Below are 17,962 nucleotides of genomic sequence, written 5' to 3'. Positions count from 1 at the left end.
ATAATTTCTGGGTCATATCTTTTAGAAAAGGAAGCTTCTTGTCCCCATCCTCTCTATCCACCTTTCTGCAGGCTTGGATACAAGGTTGTGACCAACCTATGACCCTGTGGATAACGTCAATTCTTCCTAGGGATGGTGGAACAATAAAACACAAGGAACTGGAGTCCTTGACTGATGTGAAACAGACTGCTAATCTGCCTTGAACTGTTACATCAGAGATTTCTTTCAATTTCCAACCCATTATATTTTGGGGTGTTGACTGCTCTAGTACACAAAGACAATGAGATGCCCTTCCCACCCACCTCCCCCTCCTTCCATGGATTTTGATCTTAAGTCCACTGAAACCAAGATAGGAAAAGCAGTTGGAATTTGCTAATTCTAGCAGTAACACACTGGAAATTCTTGTAGCTTGGACCACCTACCCTAAAGCTGTTTTTTTGTTTTTGTTTTTGTTTTTTTAGCTCCTGTCCATTCCTGAACTGATTTTACAAATTTTCCATTAATTTTGTCACTTTCCTGTTACCTTTAAAATAAAATTTCCTATTTGCTTAATTTTGCCAGAACTTATTTTGTTATTTGCAGCAATGCTTTCCATATTTTGGAAATATTTTTTAGGATAGATTTGTTACCATTGGGATTATTGAGTAAAAGTTCTTGGTTTTTGGCCTTTGATGTAGATAACTATCTATGTGATTTCAGGGGCTAGACTGAACAGAAAAATTATTCTTTCTACTCCTGCAGTAATATGAATGGTATGATACCTGTAGGAAATGACAAAAGCAATTGCTGTCTTCACTAGGTAGGCATTTTATAATAAGAAAAGAGAATTACTTTTTTATTCATATGCCTTTCTGTGGTAATGAGCAGTTATTGCAACTGTTCTAATAAAGTAATTTTGACTAGGTCCTTCACTAAAGATAACCTGCCAACAATAAACTTAAGACAATAGCTTTATACCAAAGACACACTAGTGCATGTGTATGAGTATGTGATGTGCTGTGTTGGGAGAGGTAAGAAGGGATCTAAAAAGGGAAGGCTAGAGTGGAAAAGAGAGAGAAAAAAGAGATGTAATGGAAATGTGCAGGGCATTGGTATATGAATTGGTTTACCTCTCAAAGATGCATAAAGCAAAGACTTTGTTTATAAGACTTATTGATGTTGATGAATCTTTTTCTATTATTTCCAAACTTACTTATAGTTCCTTTTATAAGTTACAATAAAAAATTATTCCTGCTATTGTGTATTTAAATTAATTACTCTGGGGGCACCTGGGTGGCTCAGTTGGTTGAGTGTCCAATTTCAGCTCAGGTCATAATCTCACAGTCTGTGAGTTCAAGCCCTACGTCAGGCTCTATGCTGACAGCTCAGAGCCTGGAGCCTGCTTCAGATTCTGTGTCTCCCTTTCTGTCTGCCCCCTGCCCTGCTCACACTCTGTCTCGCAAAAAGTGAATAAACATTAAAAAAAAAAGAAAATTTAAATTAATTACTCTGCTTTGGAGGTCCAGTTACCGCAATGAATACAGTTGTGGATTTTAATAAACATTTGTTTAATAAACATTTGTTTAATAAACATTTAATAAACTGTTTAATAAGCATTTATTAAACAGTTGTTTAATATAATTAAATTTTAATAAACATTTGTTTAAACATTCCACTTCCTCATTTAACTTTGGGAACTTCTGGTAAACACTGTAACCAATGCATTCCTGTGACTAACAGTTGTGGGAAAATAAAACCAGAGTAGGTTTGGCCCTGGCTATCTTATTATTTCTTTGTAGCTTTTGTCTCTCCAAAAAAAGACCAAAGAGTTTATTTTTGAATTAAGAATTCTTACTTTCAGAAGATTTGAGTTATATATCACTCATTTATAAGGGCAATTTTTTAAGGTGTTAGAGGTTTAACTTATTTATTAGGAATATAGCAAATGAGGTCTGTAATAAATGAAAAACATATTTATGACTTTTCCGCGAAGGTCAAGGAAACCACATTCTACAACCATTAACAATGCTGCTTGGTTGAAAGAGTTATGTCTTGAGGCACCCGGGTGGCTCAGTTGGTTAAGCATCTGACTTTGGCTCCAGTCATGATCTCAGGGTTTGTGGGTTTGAGCCCTGCGTTGGGCTCTGTGCTGACAGTTTAGAGCCTGGAGCCTTCTTTGGATTATGGGTCTTCCTCTCTCACTGACCTTCTCCCACTTGTGCTCTATCTCTCTCTGTCTCTCAAAGATAATAAACATTAAAAAAAAATAAAGAGTTATGTCTCTGTCATATCTTTTTTGAAGTAAGCATTATGCCCAAGGGCATAATTCACAATTCTGAGATCAAGGGTTGCATGTTCTATTGACTGAGCCAGCCAGGCACCCCTCTCTGTCATATTTTTAAGGCAAAATTCTTTAATTTACTTAGAAAGAAAAAAAAAAAAACATGTCATATGAGGCTTTGAAATTCACATTTCTTTCCTCTACAGATTTAGCCAAGATTTGGCTAACAAACACTTGGAAGTGGTTTTTTTTTTTTTTTTTTTTTTTTTAATTTTTTTTTCAACGTTTTTAATTTATTTTTGGGACAGAGAGAGACAGAGCATGAACGGGGGAGGGGCAGAGAGAGAGGGAGACACAGAATCGGAAACAGGCTTCAGGCTCCGAGCCATCAGCCCAGAGCCTGACGCGGGGCTCAAACTCACGGACCGCGAGATCGTGACCTGGCTGAAGTTGGACGCTTAACCGACTGCGCCACCCAGGCGCCCCTGGAAGTGTTTTTAAAAGTTGGGTTTATTTACAGAATTTTCAATATCTTATTATATATTATTTCTATTATATCAAATCTAAAAACAAAGAATCTTCATTGTTTATTCATTCAATTTTCATTCATTCAAGTAAGACATTTATTGAGCATCTATTCTGTACTAAATGGTAAATAAAGCAGAGAATAAAAGAAATGTCCAGGGCACCTGGGTGGCTCAGTCGGTTGAGCATCCAACTTCGGCTCAAGTCATGATCTCATGGTCTGTGAGTTCGAGTGCCACATCAGGCTATGTGCTGACAGCTCAGAGCCTGAAGCCTGTTTCCGATTCTGTGTCTCCCCCTCTCTCTACCCCTCCACCACTCGTGCTCTGTCTGTCTCTCTCAAAAACTAAACAAACATAAAAAAGAAAAAGAAAAAAAATGTCCTTTTCTCATGGTGTTTAAAGTCTAGTGGAGGATGGCATACAATAAATATAAAAACATTTAAATATATTATAAGCCAGATGGTGATAAATGTCATAAAAAATTAAATAAGGAGACAGTCACAACAGAGCTGACAATACTATTTTATATAGTTTGCTCACAATCTTCATTGTTATGATTTATAATCTTTTTTGAAGATCAACATAATTTAAGGGTTTTACTAATTCCAATGCTCAGGTCCTTCAAAGAATCTGCCATATCTAATATCTGATGTGCACACACACACATACACACACATCTCTTAGAAAGATAATATGAATTGTATATCTAAGCCCAATGTTATCCAGTAATATATGGATTATCAATATGAGATTAACTAAGTATAGTTTACTTTTTAAACTTGAAGTCCTTTAATTATAAGCAAATTGTGTTGTTAAAAGTTCACTTATAAGTACACATTTAGATCTTTGAAGTTTCCCCACAGAAAACAATATTAAGTATAAGAATATCTAGCCAAGTTTGTTATTTAGCTGAAATGCAATTTATTAAAATTAAAGATGTAGAAAATAATATTGCCTCAGAATACAGTATTAAATAAAGTGGAACATTTATACAAAAGAATCAGATTTTCTTCTTGAAGGATGATATTCATGAAAACTGGGTTCATTGAAAGGAGAACAGAAAATGAAGAAGGGGCATTTTCAAGGTCTTCAGAGGTTGCTCGAATTGACTGTATTTTAATATTACAAAATAATTATATTTTAGGGAGGTTATAAAAAGGGTTTCTTAATGAAATATAAAAGAAACATCACATTCTTTAGGTAAATATAGCTCTGTGAATTTTTTTCAGTTAGATATGTGTTTGTATTTGATTATTATTTTAAATTCCAGTACAATTAATTTTTTTTTAATATTTATTTTTGAGAGAGACAGAGCACGAGCGGGGGAGGGGCAAAGAGGAAGAGGCACAGAATCCAAAACAGGCTCCAGGCTCTGAGCTGTCAGCACAGAACCTGACACGTGGAGCTTGAACACACAAACCATGAGATCATGACCTGGGCTGAAGTTGGATGCTTAACAAACTGAGCCACCCAGGGGCCCCTAAATTCCAGTATAATTAACATAGTGTTATATTATTCAGGTGTACAATATAATGATTCAGCAATTCTGATACATTTCTCAGTGCTCATCAAGATTAAGTGTACTCTTAATTCCCTTTATTTCACCCATCTCCCTAACAACTACCCTCTAGCAACAACTACCAGTTTGTTCTCTGTATTTAAGAGTCTGTTTTTTGTTGTTGTTTTTGTTTCATTTTGTTTATTCACTTGTTTTGTTTCTTAAATTCCACATATGAGTAAAATCATATGGTATTTGTCTTTCTTTGACTGACTTACTGCACTTAGCATTATACCCCCTATGTCCATTCATGTTGTTGCAAATGGCAAGATTTCATTCATTTCAAATAACTGTATTTTAAAGTTCTAGTTTTCCATTATTTTTAAGAAGCCATGTCTTTAGCACTACTCATATTAAGTCATGCTTAAAACTGATCCCCCCCCACCCCCGCCAACCAATCTAATTAAATAAGTAGAGACAAAAAGGGAATAAGAAGACTTTGCTTGAGTTTGGAAACAAAGAGGCAGGAAAAGCTTATTTATAAGACTTAACATTTATTTGAAATAGCAGAGTTGGTATAGACTCAATGTCCAATAGTACATAAATGGGAAAGAAATTTAGACTTGAAAAACATTAAAACCACCAAAGGGACAGTTTCTGAAGAATATTTAATGAACTATGAAGAAAACAAAATATATTCAATGGTAATAAAACAAAACAAAACTATTGACAAGACTATGAACCCATACAGGTTTTTCTGTAAGCTTTTCAACTAAAAATTCGAAAGAATTATTTCTGGCTGGTAGAATAAATCATATTTTAAAGTTTTCTCTTTGTGTTCTTTATTTCTAAAATGTGCAATGTTAATTTTATTACTTAAGGTTGTTTTCTTTTTTTTTGTTTTTTTTCTTAGTATGCCTTGCCTAATAGGAAAAGTAAATAAGAGTTTTACTGTATCACACACATCTTAAATAATGTAGGTGGGAAATAATATTCTTAAGAAAGAAGCAACTGTCAAAGACCTGTTTACTTCATTATTCCCTAAATGAAAGAAACAGTTTGATGATAAAGACACTATGGACAGGGGCACCTGGGTGGTTCAGCTGGTTAAGCATCTGACTTTGGGTCAGGTCATGATCTCATGGATAGTGGGTTCGGCCCGCATGGGGCTCTGTGCAGGGCCTGGAGCCTGCTTCAGATTCTGTGTTTCCCTCTCTCTCTGCCCCTCCCCAGCTCGTGCTCTCTCTCTCTCTCTCTCTCTCAAAAATAAATAAACATTAAAGAAAAAAAAAAGACACTATGGACAGGAACTAGTGGCAGCCCCAGATTTCAGGACCTTTCTAGCCAATTCCTATATTAAATTCCATCTATTGTACTACCTCGTGGGGGTACTATTTACCTGACTGGATCCTAATAGGGGTACTTTTTTTCTAAAAAGCAGTACTCCCTCAATAACAAAACTGAGATGTGCAAACATCCACAATTGTATATTGAGCATTTGTCTGTCTCTCTTCCCCTGTACACACCCTGTACTCTCCTTTGTGCAATGTGTCTTTAAAGCATCTGCCACCTGCTGTCTTCAACCAGCAACCAGTGACCCTGGACCAAAAGTAAAATCTGGAGTGGAATCAAAAAGAGTTTCAATCTAACTCAGAAAGAAGATTATAGAGGAAGAACCCTCATTTAAAAGTTGTCCAAAAATTCAAAATGGGAGCAGCAGTTTCCAGAATGCGTTCCTATACTGTTACCAGTATAATAGGTCATCAGGACCAGCCGATCTAGGCTCATGTTTCTGTTTGGCAGCAAAATTTTCTCTGGCACCCTCACCTTAAATGAGTCCCCCAAATTTTAGGAATCATAAGATAACTGTCACATATTTCCTTGTATTTTGAAGTTTCTTTCAATGCATCTTAAGAAGCAGCAAACTTTTTTTTTTAATTCATGTCAGTGGTTTCTTTAAAAAAACTTTTTTTTTAATATTTATTTTTGAGACAGAGAGAGAGAGAAAGAGAGAGAGACAGACAGACAGACAGAGCACAAGCAGGGGAGGGGCAAAGAGAGAGGAAGACACAGAATCTGAAGCAGGCTCCAGGCTCTGAGCTGTCGGCACAGAGCCTGACATAGGGCTTAAACCCATGGAGCTCGAGACCATGACCTGGACCTAAGTCAGACGCTTAACCAACCGAGCCACCCAGGAGCCCCCATGTGAGTGGTTCCTAAAACATGTCAAAGCCTCAATAGATTTCTTTGTTCAAAATATTGAAATAGAAATATAGTTTCCTCTGTAATTTTTTTTCTTTTTATCTTTCTAAACTGAAAAGAAAGGCAATACAATAGTAAAAATCAGTTACATTAAAGATAAAAGTTTTAAAGCACTGTCCTCCATTTTTTTCCATCAATACACAGAAAACTAAATGTTTCACTTGGTGGACTAATGTAAGAGAGGTGGGATCAAAAACCACTCTTCCATCTAAAATATTGCTGCCTCAATGCTGTGTATTTCTTTTTACACTCCTGGAACCTAGAACTACACCAACCTAGAAACTACACCAACATTAAAATGGTGTAGAAGCAGAATAATTTCTAGAACCAAAAACCAAAAAAGCAGCATGCATAGCAGCCTTGCATCTTTGAACTAAAGTGGAACAACAGTAGGCCTTGTCTCTGTGGATGCAAGCTCATTGCCACAGTCACAGATTGTTGATCTATGTAAAATGCAGATAGACGTTAGAAAGAGACAGATTGGACATCCATCATCTCATCAGAGCTGCTCTAGATTCTTAGAATTTTCACTCTTTACAATTTCTTTCAAGTTTCCCAAATTTTAATTCACTGAAAATTGATCAGTTGTGTCACTGCTTTATTACATACATGTGTGTGTGTGTGTGTGTGTGTGTGTGTGTGTGTGTGTGTGTGTAATTTATTATAATTACATTATATATTTGGGGGGTTTCAAAGAATTTTAGTTTTTGTAGAGAAAGTCACATCTTGAGCCATTCAGAAAGCAGCATTTCCTTATTTTAAATTCCTGTGAGGTAGGCCCGTTCCCATTCTAATTTTGCAGAAGTTTGGAGTGGGCCAGTGTTAACAACCCATGATGAAGTGAAAGAGACAGGATCTGGCCCAGAACTGACTCCAGGACTCTTGGAGTCTTAACACCTAGAATTTGCTGCCTCACTTTGGAGGCTTACAATTTTTTACCACACAATCCAGATTGTAATAAAAATATTTTTAGAAATATATTTGATTATGTACCCTTGGAATAAATTCATAAAATGACAAATATAATACAGAGGGCTCATTGTCTACAGCCGTACTACCCTGAATAGGTCCAATCTCATCAGAGAGTTCTTACCTCTTACTACACACAGAGATCAATGTAGGGGTTGCAAGCCTGGCCTCCAAAGCTAAACTACCTGCATTTAAAGACTGCACTGCTACTCACGGCTGTATGTTCTTGGATGAGTTACTTCATCTCAACAGTCCCCATCTGTATGATGAAGTTAAAATTAGGACCTAACCCAGGACTATTGAGAGAAGCAAAGGAATTAATTCTTTTAAGTCCTGGCACATAGTTGGTTGTTAGCACATTACCAAATTACCCTCAAAACAGTGCATATGAATTTGCACTCCCTAGCAGCAAATATTCTTAGTATATTAAGCCACTAGAATTTTGGGTTTGAATTTAGTTCTCTGACTCATACAACCTCATGAGTGCATACCCAATTCCTGACCCATTTTTGGTTCTCAAGTTCCTCAGTGTCCCTGTCCTCTCCTTTTAATGTTCTCACAGTAAATCACCACCCACCTTTCCAAAACTGCCACCTTCACTATAGCATTCTATCACACTTGTACAGATTGTTTATACTAAGGATGCAAATGATTTGCAAGCTTTTGATCAGCTCCCACCCTTTGAAGACAGCTTCAAGCAGTCCTCGGGATCTCTTTAGTTTTAGCCTTGTCATAGAGAGTTTACTGATTTCCCAAATCAGCAATGCCTTCTGAGTGTTCCATATATAACCGCATGGACAAGGCTTCACTTGGCATTTATTCAGCATGTGTTTACTGAGCACCACTATGTTTACTGAGCAGTACTATGCTGAGATAGGGATGGAAAATGAGGCAGGCATAGTCCCAGCCTTCCAGAAGCTTGCAATGCAGTCTTCTAATCATGTCCTACCACTGTCTCCAATTTATCAATTAATTCTAGGGAGGAAGTTGTATTTGGAGTGCATAACAATGCACTAGGATATCATAGTCCTTCACGAGCCTCCAAGATGGACCTAGATTCCTTCAAGCGGTTCCAGTCTGGAAGTAGGACAGGTTCACAATATTCCTCTATCCTCGAAGGTGAGGACTGTCATTCCCCGTTCAAAAGGCCCTGAACACTTCTGCACATTCTCAGAGGTCATCTCATGTGTGCTCAAGAATTTAATCATCGCACTGATCATTTCATGCCCTTTGTTGTTCTTTCTTTCCTGTGTTACTACCCTAGGAGGCTGTGCCCAAGCCAAATGGAGGGGTCCCACCACATTCACTGCTGACATTGTGAGAATCACTCCTCTCACTTTAGCAATAAATTCTGGTATCTAGGTCTCAAACAGTAATGAAATTGGGTTTTTCTTTGCCGGTTGGTTGGTAGGTTGGTTGGTGAGAAGGGTTTTTGATATCTAGTCACTGTCCTCTCTCCCTAGAATTCATCTGTGGGTGAGTGGGACTGGAGGGAATCCCACCTGAGAGTCCTACCTTATGATTCTCTCTCCTAGCAGCTTCAGCAGGACCTAGAGATGTGCCCTGACATGTCTGAGTTCTGTTGTACTCACAGATTACTCTGAAATTGGAAGTTTTGCTCTACATGCTTATAAAAACAACTACATACACAAAACTTGATAGGAACAATTATATCAAATGTCTTAAGAAGACTGAATTAGGGTAATGGTATTGTGTATAAAATGTGTCATTATTTCCTAAATCTTCTAAGGTTCTATCATGTAATTATATGGCTTTTATAATGAAAAAAAAAAGGTATAGCTATATTGAGGAAAGGCATGGTAGTTCTAGAAAATTGTACCCTCCATGGCATGGCTTCAGCTGTCCTGGACATATCTGATTCAGTGTTCTAGGGTTGGTGCTGGTATAGTGTTGCTGATCCAGCCCATTTGTGATAGACTGAGGTTCTGGGTAGAACTCTAAATATAGTTGGGAAAGGAGTGTTAAATACAAAAAATTGAGGCAGAAAATGAATTTTCCAGGTCCTGGGAACATATCCCTAGCATGCTAAGTTCCAGACCAATTGTCAGAAGAACTAATCCCAAGTGTCACCAGCCAGTGAGGTATATTTCTTGCTGGGTTAGGAGCGGCTCAGCACTTGCAGGTGGGGCCTTTCAGTGACCCTAGCCCACAAGCAGAAGCGGAATGGAGCACCTTGAAAAGCTCTGCTGGCTACCTCCCAATCCCTTCACAACTCAACCCAGTAGACAGAAGTACAAGGAAGCTTGGTGTTTGCTGAGTTTTATTCCTATCCTCTGAACATATTCTAAGCTGTCTTTCATCAATTTCTTTATCAAAAGAAATAATTCTTATTTACTATTTTTTTAAAACCTATTTTGATGCCTCTTTATGATACAATTACTTGTATTAGAAATTCAGAAAAGAAATAGGATGCTACTAATAACTCATGCCAAGTGTAATGGGATGACTTGATAATTTTACCCTATTTTAAAATGTGACCCAGAATTACAGTGTGGCTAGTTTATTTATTAGCTTACTTATGTCGAGTTTGTGGTCATTATGTATATTTAGACTTTGTCATTTATATCAACTTTATATGTATGATTTCACTTATTTCTTTTCTGTTTATAACTGTCACAGTCTATGGAGATTGCTTGGAAATTTTGAAAACTTAATTATTTTTATTATAAAAGCAAAACCTGCTTATTGCAGGAAACTTAACAAGTAGCACAACATGAAGAAGAAAATTTAAATAATCCATAATCTTACCACAAGAGATAATCATATTAATATAGTCATGCATCTTTCAATTTAGTGGTATTTTTAAAAATCACAATGCAATTTCTAGATTTACTAGATAAGCAAGACTCAGCATGCTTGCTGTGTTTATAACATCCTTCTAACTGGTTTCTTTCACCTAAATTACTCTGGTGCTACCATATAACCTTGACCCCTAGCTAGGTCTGATTGATCAGAATGGGCACTGCTCTAAAGGGCAGTATGCTATGCATAACAAGCCTCCTCCCCTCAAATATGTCCACATCCTAGTCTCTGGAACCTGCTGGTACATGTTACATGGCAAACGGGAATTAAGGTTGCAGACAGAATTAAGGTTGCTAATCCCCTGACTGATTACCCTACATTATCCAGATGGGCCAAATTTCACAATTCCAAATATAAATCACAGATGCTGCTGCTGCTGCTACTACTACTACTAAGTCATGAGAAAAATCTCCAGAGATCTTCCTGAGTTATCGCCACTCTTTGAAGGACTATACTACTTTACCATCTTTTATTCCTTCTAAATCCTTTAGAAAAGAGGAAATCTCACTATGTTCTAGAACTAATCTTCCTCTAGGGGCTAGAAAAGTTCTGTCTTTCAAAAAATCCCAGAGAATTAAATCAGAGCTTCCCAATTGGGTTGCTGGAGCACATATAGTTGTCAAAAGTGTGTGTGTAGGAGGTACCCCCTTCAGCCGCAGAGGGACAGGACCACAGGGCAGGTGGTTGCCTTGGCTACAGCATTTTCACAGGGTTTTCCATGGGTGCCCTACAATATTACCATATTTTATATTGCCAGGACGTGAAAAACACTGGAAAGAAGAACATTAGTATTCTCAAAATACTCATATACTGGCCCTTTTCCATGGGATAGAAAAGAATATGAACATTGAATAAAGAAATCACATTAAAAAACACTAACATATATATAACATTTTTAGAAACATTTTTGACACGCTGTCAGATATTTTAGTAGAGATATTTAACTATGATTAAAGGACATTATTTAAAATATTAATAATGAAAATCATATTATTCCTAAAATATTAATGGGTCATAGAAAAAGGTGATTATATTGAACACTTACTTTCTTTTTAAACCAAGAGAAACATCCATGAAAACTTCTAAATGAGATTGGGCTATTGAAAAGTAATGCCCTGGGGCACCTGGGTGGCTCAGTCAGTTAAGCATCCGACTTCAGCTCAGGTCACGATCTCGCGGTCCGTGAGTTCGAGCCCTGCGTGGGGCTCTGGGCTAATGGCTCAGAGCCTGGAGCCTGCTTCCGATTCTGTGTCTTCCTCTCTCTCTGCCCCTCCCCCGTTCATGCTCTGTCTCTCTGTGTCTAAAAAATAAATAAACATTAAAAAAAAAAAAAGTAATGCCCTTTGAGTATTTCAGTCCACTGACTTCAATCTTTGTTTGATTAATTCAAACTATTAATTAATCAATTAATTATTCACACTATTGATTAATTAGGTATAGTATTGATAGAAATGACATAATACATAAGAGACATTATTAAAGAGCCTAAGATTAATACCAAAAACACCAAAGCTATTGAATAACGCAGTGTGTTAAGCATGACAGAGCAGAGTCTGCAAGCTATAATTTGTAGTATATTGTTCACACGAGAAGTAATGGGGGGGGGGGATTTTATTGATGAATAACTGTCTTAGTCAGATGAATAGCTGACCTAGTCAGAAGTCATGTGCAATGAGGTAATGCTATAAGAACAAAACAAACTGATGCATTTTAAACTATTGCCTGATAAATTACATGGAAACCTAACAGAAGGCAAACTTTTGACAGAGTATCTTTGTATTTTCTAGATTTACAGAGCAATTCTCTTTGAATATTAAATAACCACATTTTTCAAATTTGTACTCCTTTCTTAGACTGATTGCTGGAGGCAAATTTCAGATTACTTTCTAACACTTCTGCTGGAGGAATGTATTTAAAGCAAAGAATTTATACTAATCAAATATCCATCTGTCTTCTACATAAGGTCATTCAAACCCTCCAGAATCTGTTTTAAAACATGTACATCCTTTTACTGGGAACATTAATTATTCCTCCTCCAAATTAGGACAAACATGCTAATTATCCAGGAGTCAAATGGATCTCAAATACACAGATTTCATATTCCACTATCATTAAAAGCCCATGAAATGTCCCTCTCATTTTATTTCATTATTCTTTCCCCTTTGTCTTACCCATTCTCATTTACATTGTCCTTCCCATCAGAGATGTTCACACCAGCATATTCAGTATATGGCCTTAGGCATCTGAAAATATATCCCTGAGAAATCATAGATGGTTTTCTATGTGTATATGTGTTTTGAATGTACATAAATTGTTTTTCCCTACAGAATTCATAATTGTATTTCTAAGATCTATTCCCTTTGCTATATATAAAGATGGTTAATTACTTTTTATGGCTGTATTGTATTCCATTGCATGTACACACAACACATCGTGATTATCCATTTCTCTAGGGACAGAGAGTAAGGCTTCCTGTAACTTCTTGCTAATACAAATAATGCTCTGCTTTTATCCTCATAAATATCCCCTTAAAGACTTGTACACAGTATAAACCCAGATGGGGGAATGATACATATATAGAAAATACTGATAATTAATTTCACTAAATAGTAAAAGTTTATTCTCCCACAAATAGTGAATGAGATTTCTCATTTCGGCTCCTTCTAGTCAGCACTTGGTATTAGCTGACTTTTTAAATTTTTACCATTTCTATGTTGCTTTATTTTGAATTTCTCTGATTTCAAGTGAAGTTAAGCATTTCTTCACATACATATTGGCTATTTAGGGTTCCTCTTCCATGAATTATCTATTTTTATTCCTTGTCCAATTTTTGTTTATTTCCTTGCAGATGTGAATGGGTCCTTAGTATATTCTATCTGTTAATCACTTTTCAGTTTTACATTCTGAAAACATCTTCTAATCTGCCACCAGTCTGTTATGTTTATCTATCATGTTTTCTTTGTATAGAAATAACTAATATGATCACATCCATTGATCTCCACCACCTACCCTTAAGTTCTGTACTTTTTAAATCTTATTTGGGGTGCCTGGGTGGCTCAGGCAGTTGAGTGTCTGACTTCGACTCAGGTCATAATCTCACGGTTCATGAGTTTGAGCCCCATGTTGGGCTCTGTGCTGACAGCTCGGAGCCCATGCTTCAGATTCTGTGCTTCCCTCTCTCTCTTCCCCTCCCCTGCTCGTGCTCTGTTTCTGTCTCTCTTTCTTTCAAAATAATATAGGGGTGCCTGGGTGGCTCAGTTGGTTAAGCATCTGACTTCAGCTCCGGTCATGATTTCATGATCTCATGGTTCATGGGTTCGAGCCCCATGTCAGCCTCTGTGCTCACAGTTCAGAGCCTGGAGCCCACTTTGGATTCTGTGTCTCCCTTCTCTCTCTCTCTCTCTCTCTCTCTCTCTCTCTCTCTCTGCCCCTCCCCCCCCCATTCATGCTCTGTCTCTCTCCTTAAAAATAAACACTAAAAATAACAAACATTAAAAAAATTTTTAAATGTTTTAAATTTTATTCAAACATCCTTTCCCATCCCAAGTTCACAAAGATAGTTCACAAAAATATATTTTAATAACTTTATATGTTACCTTTTATAGTTCGGTTTTTAATCTATTTGGAGTTCATTTTTGAATTTGTTGTGAGGGTGGAATGTAAATTTACTTTCCCTATCTACTGAACCATATACTAAATAATCCCTCTTTCCCCCTCTGATTTGTAATGCTAATTTCTGCTATATTACACATTCTCATATATAACATGGGCTTGTTCGTTTTTGTTTTGTTTTTTTATTGTTGCATCAATTTTTATCTGTGCCTATACCAGAACCATCCTGTTTTCACTGCTGTGCTTTTATAAAATGTCTTAATACATCCAATAGGACAATTTCTCTTTGTTTGGCCCATTATCCTTCCAGTTCCTATTGGTCCAGTTCCTGAAATTTTCACTAAAACTGCATTGAATTTATAGATGAACTTATGGAGAATGGTATTTTCACAGTGTTAATTTTTTCCTACCCAAGAACTTGGTATTCTTCTCTTTTTACCTAGATCTTGTTTTATGTCATTTAATACAACTTGAAAAGGTCTTTGCGAAGTACATTCTTTATTAGGTTATATCCTATGTACTTAGCAGTTTTTGTTGCGATTGTGAGTGAAGTCATTTTCCATACTAATTTCTAGGTCGTTGCTGCTGACATTAAACAATGTTTGAACGCTTACATGAAACTTAAATATATATAAAATATTTATAAAGTTTCTTATCTAGTACTTAGTATTCACTATTATTATAGTTGTTGTTGCCTATTATTGGTCTTGCATCTCCACAGTATTTCTGAACTCTCCTATTAGTTCTAGTAGTTTGTCTATTGATTCAACAGTGTCTTCTCATAGAAGATCTAATAATCTGCAAACAGGGACCGTTATCCATTCCATTCAATGCTTATACCTCCTATTTTTTTCTTTTCTTGTTTTATTAAGAACCCCTTACTAAACTGAATGGCATCTGTGCTAACAAGGCTTTCTTTCCTGTTCCTATTCATAATGTGTCACATATTTGCCCCACTACATTGCCAGGAGGTTTTTGCTAAAAGCTTTTATCAAATTAAAGAAATCATCTTTTATTTCTATTTTTTCTAACACTTTAAAAATGTCATAAATGGATGTTAAACTTAATCAAATGGCTTTTCTGTATATATTCAGGTAATTTTGTTCCTCTTTAGGGCATTAATGTGCTAAAAGATATCTTTTCTGGTGATGACCTTCCTTACATTTCTGAAGTGAAACTTATATTACCATGTTTTGTTTATTAAAACATCACTGAACTCAGCTAATATGTATTCAGGATCTCACATTGTATGCATAAGGGAAATGGGCTAATAATATATTTCTTGTATTGTCCTCACCACTGTTGGTCTGAAGATTATAATTAATGAAATAATTAATTTGAATTGAGACTCAAAATGAGTTGCACAGCTTTTCCATGTTTTTTTTCTGGAATACTTCATATCAGCTGGAATTATCTTTACCTTGAGAGTTTTAAAGAACTCAAAACTTTAAAACTATCTGAGCCTGTGGAATAATTTTTTCAAACTCATTCTAACCCCTTTGTAACATGTAGAAACTGAAAGTAAAATCTACATATTTCAGATTCCCTGGCAGTTAGGATTTCTCAATGTGATTTAAGTTCTGACAGTAAGATTCATGTGGGAAATTCTGATTCAAGATTGGGTCATGTGAAAACAGGGTACAGTGCATTCATTTTTATGGTACAGATCGTGGAGGTAGAGGTGTTAGACTAAAGCCAGTAGTGCTGGCAGCAAATTCCTGATCAGAGTAGTCATCATGGTTCTTTTAGTTACCAAGTTCTGCTGGGTTTTTGAGATCATTCTTGAAAGTTCAGCCAGAGTCTATTATGTCAGTCTTTCCAATAATTCTGTGGTTTATATACATTCCTTAATAAACCCTTTTCAGATTATATTAGAGTGGATTTGCTTAGCTAAAATTAAGAACCTTAACCATAATTTAAAAAAAAGAACCTTGACCATAAAAATTGCACTTAGACTGGAGGCCTGGTGAATGATTAAAAATCTCTTTCATGGGGCGCCTGGGTGGCGCAGTCGGTTAAGCGTCCGACTTCAGCCAGGTCACGATCTCTCGGTCCGGGAGTTCGAGCCCCGCGTTGGGCTCTGGGCTGATGGCTCGGAGCCTGGAGCCTGTTTCCGGTTCTGTGTCTCCCTCTCTCTCTGCCCCTCCCCCGTTCATGCTCTGTCTCTCTCTGTCCCAAAAATAAACGTTGAAAAAAAAAAATTAAAAAAAAAAAATCTCTTTCATGGTTAATGGGTAATCCAAGTTTTCTATTTCTTCTCAGGCAAAGTTTTCTGGGAAATTAATTTTTTTCATTTAGATTTCTTTCTTTTTGTTTTTTTTTAAATATTTTATATTTAAGTAATCTCCACATCCAACATGGGGCTCAAACTCATAACCCCAGGATCAAAAGTCACAGATTCCACCAACTGAGTCAGCCAGGTGCCACTCATTTAGATTTTCAATATTATTGCTATACAGTTCATAGTTTTTGCTATTTCTAAAATCTCTATTTTTCTACAGTTGATTTTCTTTTTTGGAGTTAAGTTTTAACTTATAGTTGCTTTCCCCTTCTCCTTCCCCTTCCCTTGCCCCTTCCCCTTCCCCTTCCCCTTTCCTTTCCTTTCCTTTCCTTTCCTTTCCAAGTTTATTTATTTGGGGGGTGGGCAGAGTGAGGGAGAGAGAGAGAATCCCAAGCGGGCTCCACACTGTCAGCACAGAGCTCAACATGGGGAATCTATCTCACAAACTATGAGATCACAACCTGAGCAGAAATCAAGAGTCAGACGCTTAACCAACTGAGACACCCAGGTACCCTTAACTTACAGTCTCTTATTTCATTAATCACCTTTATCAGATATTTTATTTTTTTGTTTGTGTTTTGTAAAATTTTTGAGTAAACTCTGCCCCCAACATGGAGCTTGAACTCATGACCCCAAATTCAAGAGTCCTATGCTCTCCTGACTGAGCCAGCCAGTCACCCTGATGTTTTACTTTTTAAAATCTCTTTAAAGAAATAAGGTTTTGATTGTTAATCATCTCTATTGATTTCTTTCTTTCCTACTGACTTTCCCTTATTTGTATTATCTTTTCCCTTCTGACTTGTATATGTTCATTCCACTGTTTCCTTTTCTAGTTCTTTGGGTTTAATGCATGCTTTATTTTCCTCAATCTTTCTTTTTTTCTGATAAGTGTATTTAAAGTCAGTCATTCAGCTTAAAGAATTTCCTGATTTCCCTTACAATTTTTTCCTCTTCTTTTTAATCCAAGGGTTGTTAGTTATTTTTAGTTTCTAGACTTATGGGATTTTTTATCCAGCCACTTTTTTTAGTGTTTAGTTTTAAATTGTTAAATGATGAAAGAACATAATCTATATTACATGGATTTTTTGACATACATAGAGCTTTCTTTATGACTTAATTTTTGGTTAATTTTTGTGGATATTCTATCTGTGTTTGAAAACGCAGCTGATCCTTGAACAATGCAGGGGTTAGAAGCATTGACCCTTCATGCAATCAAAAATCTGCATTTAGGGGCACCTGGCTGGCTCAATAAAAAGAGCATGTGACTTCTGATCTCGGGGTCATGAGTTCAAGCCCCATGTAGAGATTACTAAAAATAATAAATAAATAAACTTAAAAATCCATATACAAATTCTGACTCCCTAAAAACTCAATAGCCTACTATTGTCCTGAAGTCTGACTGATAACAGTCAATAAACACATTTTATATGTTATATTTATTATATATTGTACTCTTACAATAAAAATAAGCTATAAAAATGTTACTAAGAAAATCATAAGGAAAATAAAATATATAGTACTATACATGTTGTTTTGAAAAAATTCACTTATAAGTGGAACTGTGCAGGTCAGACCTGTGTTGCATGGGTCAACTGTAATATATGTTGTCTGTTGAGTGTAAGATTCTATATCTTCATTACTTCATTTCAATTTATTAATGTTATAATTTTATATAATTTTGATTTCATTGTTGGCTTGTTCTATTAGTTTTTAGAGGGATGACTCAAAAC

This window comes from Prionailurus bengalensis, chromosome B1 (genome assembly GCF_016509475.1).
Source record: "Prionailurus bengalensis isolate Pbe53 chromosome B1, Fcat_Pben_1.1_paternal_pri, whole genome shotgun sequence".
In the NCBI taxonomy this organism is placed as follows: Eukaryota; Metazoa; Chordata; class Mammalia; order Carnivora; family Felidae; genus Prionailurus; species Prionailurus bengalensis.
Note: the sequence above shows the minus strand (reverse complement) of the source record.